The sequence below is a fragment of the Xyrauchen texanus genome, chromosome 46, assembly GCF_025860055.1.
Source record: "Xyrauchen texanus isolate HMW12.3.18 chromosome 46, RBS_HiC_50CHRs, whole genome shotgun sequence".
Taxonomy (NCBI): Eukaryota; Metazoa; Chordata; class Actinopteri; order Cypriniformes; family Catostomidae; genus Xyrauchen; species Xyrauchen texanus.
In genome coordinates this window covers 11,351,664-11,359,992 of record NC_068321.1, presented here as the reverse complement: position 1 = coordinate 11,359,992, position 8,329 = coordinate 11,351,664, and positions in this window count along the sequence as shown.

Genomic DNA, 8,329 nt, shown 5'->3' with positions numbered 1-8,329 from the left:
ACACTACTTTGAATCTAGGGATATCATATACTCACGCGCTGTCTGGCACAAGACTGCTTTTAAAAGGTTAAACAAATATTTGACATATTTGGGAAGAATCGATTGCACAACTAATCCAATTAAAATCGGGATAGGTCCAAGTATAACTATTAATCTGCAAAAGAATGTGATTTAATTAAATAAATATACTGTCTGCATATGCTGCGTGCTTAACAGTGAATGTGTGAAGCCGCTCATATGCAACAATCACAGCATTAGTAGCATTACATGCACTATGCGTGTTATAATAGATGACAGAACAGATGATAGTTCCTGAAGACTACATTTATGTATGACATTATTATTCAGACTTTGCTATGACACTTGAAATTTAGCTCAGATGCATCCCATTTCTCTGGATCATTTTTGAGAGGATTCTACACTTTGATTGGAGTCCACCTGTGGCAAATTCAATGTATTGGAAATGATCTGGAGAGGCACACACCTGTTTATATAAGGTCTCACAGCTGAAAATGCATATCAGAGCAAAAACTAAGCCATGATGTCAAAGGAACTGCCTGCAAAGCACAGAGATAGGACTGTGTCGAGGCACAGATCTGGGGAAGGCTACAAAACAATTCCGGCTGCATTAAAGGTTTCCAAGAGCACAGTGGCATCCATAATTCTTAGATGGAATTCTTAGATTTTTAGAACAACCAAGACTCTTCCTAGAGCAGGCCACCCGGCCAGACTGAGCAATCAGGGGAGAAGGACCTCGGTAAGAGAGGTGAACAAGAACCTGATACTCACTCCAGAGATCATGTGAGGATATGTGAGAAACTTTCAGAAGTACAACCTTCCCTGAAACACTCCACCGATCTGGGCTTTCTGGCAGAGTGGCCAGACAGAAGCTTCTCCTCAGTGCAAGACACATAAAAAAGCACCTAAAGGACTCTCAGACTGGGATGAAACAAAAATTTAACTGTTTGGCCTCAATTCCAAGCATCATGTCTGGAGGAAATCAGGCACTGCTCAATATCTGCACAATACCATCCCAACGGTAAAGCATGGTGATGGTAGCATCATGCTATGGGGGTATTTTCAGTGGCAGGACTGGGGACTGGTCAGGGTTGAAGGAAAGCTGAATGCAGCAAAATACAGAGATATCCTTAATAAAAACCTGATCCAGAGCACTCAGACTTGGCCGAAGGTTCAGTTTCCAACAGGACAATGACCCTAAGCACATAGACAAGACAACACAAGAGTGGCTTAGTGACAACTCTGTGAATGTCCTTGAGTGGCCCTGACATAGCCCAGACTTGAACTCAATCGAACATCTCTGGAGAGATCTGAAAATTGCTGTCCACTGACCATCCAACCTGACAGAGCTTGAAAGGATCAGCAGAGTAGAATGACAGAAAATCCCTAAATCCATGTGTGCAATGTTTGTTGCATCATACCCAAAAAGACTTGAGGCTGTATTCGCTGCCAAAGGTGCTTCAACTACTGAGTTAAGAGTCTGAATACATGATATTTCAGTTTTTTATTTTTAATAAATTTGCAAAGTTATCAAAAATCTGATTTTTGCTTTGTCATTATGGGGTATGTAGTGTAGATTAATGTGGGAACAAATTAATTAAAGCATTTTAGCATAAGGCTGCAACATAACAAAATGTTAAATAAATGAAAGGGTCTGAATACTTTCTGAATTCACTGTATATGCATGTATATACACTGTAATGCTAATTTTAAAATAGGCAAAAAAAGTGTGTTCAATTTAATTATATTAAATTTTGTGGTATCAAAATTGGTATATAGAATCATGAAATTTTACTGGAATTGGTACCGACTTCTGAAATGTTTGTATCATGACAACCGTATTTAAATCATGTATAGCCATCTTCATCCGTGCACTGTCCATAGACTCGGCCAGAGAGCTTACATAATCCAGTTAAAATACACCCCCAGTCACATGTATCATTCAGCCCTGTGGAGAGATATCCTACTGCCACTAGGGCTGTGCTGGCAGCTGTTCAGACATCTACACACACACGCACACAAACACGCAAACACACATGCACTCACACACATAGAGCCATTAACGATTCAGCTGTGATTCTTTGCCAGAATTTCAGTGCCCTGCCTGCATGTGAAAAGTCTATGGAAAAATTAGCCGAGATCTCTCCCTCTGAGCACTACACATGTGACTGTGTGCAGTCTTTGCTGAGGAGCATTGTACGAGAAACACACACACACACACACACAGTGGAGAATGATATAAGAGAGGCAGGATGTCCAGCCCTTTAAATGGAAAGTTAACCCAAAAATCACCAAGCCATTTAAGTCATTATTCACTGATTATCTTAAACCTAATAGTGGGCTGTTAACCGCTGGACTGGGATCATTGAAGTAGTGAGTACCGAATCAACAATTTTGTGAAAAAATCATTCAGACAGGTTTTTTAAATTACCAAATTACTGAAAAGAATCAAAAGAATGATTTGTTCACAAATTGGCCCAATGGAATCAAGTTCCTATACTAGGGCTATTGATTGAATGTGTTAATTCAGTGTGATAAACTGTATAAAAAAAACTAAGTGTTAGGAAAATGTATGCAATTATTCATGTCCTCGTACAGTAATAAAGGAATATTAATACCATGAGAAATTCAAGCTTGCAGTGCCACCTGTTTTCAGCAGGGGATAGTAAGCGCAACTCCAGCTGTATCAGCAATGCGTTGATGTACAGACCGTATAAACAACAAACCACAATCAGGCTTGCTTGACACCAGCGGCAGCGCAAGATGAGAACATGTTCTTGCCTTCAAAAACAGCTGGACGTAGCACAATTCTGGATGCAGGGATCTCGAGACGTAATTTCAAACTACGTTTAACTTGACCCAGTGACCTAAAAACGTTATGTTTATTACGTGATGCAACAAAGTGACATGCTTCAAAAGCATCTGATGTATGTGTACATTGAAGCTTCCTTAGAAAAGCCCTTAAAATAAATCTATCTCAAACAGATTGACGAATTAAAATGCAAAATAGGTTACTGTGGACTGTTGGCCAATGATATGCTTATGTTCAATAATATGGATATAAACAACATATTTAATTTCTAAAGCCACTTTTTGTATTGTCCTTTCAATGCTTTACTTATCTGCCAATAATGCATTTTAATTGTTTCAATTATATTTATAATTTACAGTATATAATATAATTATTTAAATGTAATTATTATCATTATTTAATATTTAATATTTAATTGATTTATTGTTATTTGGGGAGCTTTCTCTCCAAATATTGGAGCATATGACATCCCTAATTTTTACATTGTACACTGGCAGAAAGATGGAAATAAATTGGTACTTTTATTCACCAAAGTGGCATTCAACTGATCACAATGTATAGTCAGGACATTAATAATGTGAAAAAAATACTACTACAATTTGAAGAAAAAAAAGAACATCTTAAACTACTTCAAAGAGTTCTCATCAAAAATCTTTCACATGCAGCAATGACAGCTTTGCAGATCTTTGGCATTCTAGCTGTCAGTTTGTCCAGATACTCAGGTGACATTTCACCCCACGCTTCCTGTAGCACTTGCCATAGATGTGGCTGTCTTGTCTGACAGTCACTTTTCACACACATTACAGTTTAGCTGATCCCACAAATGCTCAATGGGGTTTAGATCCATAACACTCTTTTCCAATTATCTGTTGTCCAATGTCTGTGTCCTTTGCCCACTCTAAACTTTTCTTTTTGTTTTTCTGTTTAAAAAGTGTCTTTTCTTTGCCATTCTTCCCATAAGGCCAGCACCCCTGAGTCTTCTCTTTACTGTTGTACATAAAACTGGTGTTGAGTGCAGGGACGGATTATGACATGCAAAGGCCCTGGTGCCAATTATCTCCAAGGGCCCCCCCCCCAGGCAGTCAAGGGCCCTTGGGCACTGGCCCCATTGGCCTGGTGGGTAATCCATGAAATTCAATGAAGCTGTCAGCTGAGGACATGTGAGGCATCTATTTCTCAAACTAGATACTCTGGTGTACTTATCCTCTTGTTTAGTTGTACATCTAGCCATCCACATCTCTTTCTGTCCATGTTAGAGTCAGTTGTCCTTTGTCTTTGAAGACTGTAGTGTACATCATTGTATGAAATCTTCAGTTTTTTGGCAATTTCAAGCCTTCATTCCTCAAAACTATGATTGACTGATGAGTTTCTAGAGAAAGCTGTTTCTTTTTTGCTATTTTTTACCTAATATTGACCTTGTATTGACATGCCAGTCTATTGCATAATGTGGCAACTCAAAAACAAACACAAAGCCAATGTTAAGCTTCATTTAATGAACCAAATAGCTTTCAGCAGTGTTTGATATAATGTCAAGTGATTTTGTAGTACCAAATTAGCAATTTAGCATGATTACTCGAGGATAAGGTGTTGGATTGTTGGCAGCTGGAAATGAGGCCTGTCTAGATTTTATCAAAAATTACTTTTTTCAAATAGTGATGGTGCTGTTTTTTACATCAGTAATATCCTGACAATATTTTGTGATCAGTTGAATGCTACTTTGGTTAATTTTAGTACCAATTTTCTTCAAAAAAAGACAAATCTGTACATTATTCCAAAATTTTGTCCACCAGTGTACATATTGCTTACGTTTTCTTGGTGAAATAAACATTAGTGATGCTACAACAAATACTTTTATTCCCTTTCACACAAATCACAAGGAAAACAACAGATTATCAGTTCATAAACACATACTTCTTGTGTAATGCCATTTTATGACATCTAAATACTTTTACTAAAGCAACTGACTTGTAAGGCAATACATTTAAATTATTGCATCACATAACCAACTACATTTACAATCTTGTTTAGGCACAGTTAAATTGTGTGGTAGCTCAACTAATAGAGTGTTGAACTTGCAATGCAAAGGACGGGAGTACGAGTCCAGAAGAGTACAAGAGTCAACACTTGAAACAAAGTGTCACATAAGCACCACAATATGTTGTGGTTGCTTCAGCAATTGTGTTTTTCATCTGCTTTTGGTATTAAGACATTATCGTTTAGGTTAAGGGTAAAGGGTAGGGAGGTAGGTAGGTTGTGTTGATTTAAAACTCGATAGAGAATTAATCCTAAAAACCTTGTGTTCTATTTTAAATAGAAACCGAGGGAGTTGAGCCCCCATTCTGTGCACATCAGTGATCTACTGACACACAAATATGGCTAGTATTTACAAATATGGCCATCAAAAGTGATCGATAGCTCTTTTGATAAGATCTGCTGGTATAAATGTAAATGCTGATCCTCGAAGCACATGGCCGTCCACAGGTGTCGCATATAAACTGGCAAGATGTTGTTATTTTTAAGGCATTAAGCTTTCAGCGTCTTAGTTTGTCTACTGCAACGGTGATCTGGCTGGACTCAAAGTAATGTACGGCAGTATGGCACTGTGCTCACCATGATGTCCTCCTGTCTGTGACCATCTCTTCAAGGTCATTTGAGTCCATGTTGCATAGTTTCAAGGCGCAGTTACCACAAGACATAGTTACCACGGCCTGCACGAATTCCACACTGACTTTCCAGGATGATGTCGCTGTCATAAACGTGTTGTTGGAGCCGTTTCAGAAGGATACGTGCCAACACTTTGCCTACAGTTGAGAGCAAAAAGATGCCTCGATGGTTATCACAGCAGTCTCTGTCCCCCTTGCGCTTATACATGTGAAAAATCAGAGCATCTTTTAAGTCTTGAGGCACAGCTTCCTCGCTCCATATTTTGCTGAATAATGCATTAAGTGTGGCGAGAAGAGATGGTCCAAATTCTTTCAGCACCTCACTCAAAACGCCATCAGAATGCAGGGTTTTCCAGAGGGCATCTGCTTAATGGCACGTGCAACTTCTTCCTGGGATGGAATATCGTCCAGGTCTGAGGTCATTGGCCACTGCGTTATCACACTAAGCACTGATTCATTAAAGGCAGCTGGCTGGTTCAATACCAATTGAAAATGATCGACCCAGCGTCTGAGGATTTTAGCCTTTTCCAAAAGTAGGGTTCCGTCAGTGGCACTACAGGTGTAGAACCGGCTCTTGTTGGCCCATAGACTGCCTTAAGACTATGGTAGAATGCCTTCATATCATATTTGTCTACAGCAGACTGAAGTTCCTCAGCTTTTAACTGCCACCATCTGTTCTTCATTTCACACAGGCGGGTCATTTACGTACAATAAACCCACAGTTTGCGCGCATACACCCACAGGTAGCACAAACAATCCTACCCACTACCACCCCGAAAATTGTGCTTAGAATTAGCACTCTCCAAAAAATTGGAGAAGGTGTAGCACGATTGTTGTGTGTAGCGCTGGACCTAGCACACTCATAAAAATAAAGCCCCTAGTGTGTTTTGGACAACATTTAACAAAAGTTTTGGACATTTCACCTTGGAACTTGTAAGGAGTCATGTAATATCATTTTGTGAAAATGTCACCAGAGTAACGTTATTTTTATGAGGACACACTGCAATTTGGACATCGCTACTCCTCTCATTAACATGCGAAGAACAGCTAGGGAAGACTCAAGAACTTTTCATTGAACAGCGGCCTAAATTTTGCTTTTTTCCACCACACAAAACAAATGAATGGCTTTAGAAGACTTTTCATATAATTAAAAGTTTCATAAAAATAGTCAAAACAGCAAACATGTTCTTGAAATAAATCGCCTTTCGTGTACAGGGAAAAACTCATATAGGTTTGAATGTAAATGATGATTTTCATTTTTGGGAGTACTATTCCTTTAAAGTCTCAGTGCAGGCTTCCTGAAAGGGTACTGAGTTTCGCTTCTTGCTGAGAACACAACTTCTGCCTGCCAAACACGACTAAAACAACCAAAATTCCGTATGCATTACTGCCACAAGCTGACATGTATTTTTTTGGCTGTGTACTTGTGAGGGAGCTAATGGCTGAACACATTGGGCACCTCACCATAACTAGAGGGTTTTGCGGCTTTCGGAAAAAAGACTGCCATGACGGATCTCTTTGAGGATCTGAGCTGACATGAAAAACCACATAATTGCCAGGGTACATCTGGCCAGCGTGGTCTCAAAAGATGCAATTACACCACCTGGAATGGCACACAAACATAAAGATACAATACAAAGGAGCCTAATCAGCAATTCAGCTGCATTAAAACACCTGGCAATTCTATGGTCAGACCCGTTTAATTATTCAAACTTCTTTAATATTTAATTAAGGGTCGTTTATGTGCCCTTACATTGAGGAGTGTAGACAGAAGAGCTGAACATCTAAAAGCCTGTTATGCAAAGCTGACTTAGTTACATAATCAATAAACACAGCACATGGATTTCCTCTAAGAACAATCTCTGTCTGGAATAATACTGTTAGATTGGGAATCAGCCTGTTGGTGACCACAAAACTTTGTTCAGATTGTCATGTTCGTTTGCTCTGCTAAAAGCAACACGTTCTTTCATGATTTCAAGCTGAATGCATTTTATGATTGGTTGTGCGGCACAGGCTGTGTCCTTTTCTGCACATACGTTTTCACACACTCACTTACTGTAGACCTCTTGTACAATGTATAAGACATGGAACACAAAACAGATAGGGCCATTAAGGATGAGTCATCTCAGCAGTTCATACTCAGAGGAGCGTTATTGAAATACACACACCACACTTAATTAAGTCATTCACACTCACAGTAGCTTAAACACCATTTCCTCTGCCATGAAGGGACATTATGTTTCCTTCAAATGCACAATTCAAATCAATTCCACATTTCATAATATTTAAAGTTCACAAGCAGTGTTCTCTTTGTGTAACAGCTATTTTCCAACCTCCATCAAGTAACTAAACTGAAAGGTCACCAACCACTGATGCCCATGACCAAATGATATTACTTTGCATTATGGTAATGACACTCAGAAAATACGTAGCATAATGAAAATTATTTTTCTTTGCTTTATGGTAATGACAATAGGAAACATGCCTAATGAAAATTATATTTTTTGCATTACGGTAATGACACTGAGAAAATACGTACCTTAATGAAAATTATATTTCTTTGCATTACGGCAATGACAATGGGAAACATGGCTTATAAAAATTAGATTTCTTTGCATTAAGGTAATGACAATGGGAAACATGCCTAATCAAAATGAGATTTCTTTGCATTATGGTAATGACATTGGGAAAAAAGCCAAATGAAAATGGGTTTTCTTTCAATTATGGTAATGACAATGGGAGACATGCCTAATGAAAATAAGATTTATTTGCATTACAGTAATGACAATAGGAAATGTACCTAATGAAAATTTGATTTCTTTGCATTACGGTAATG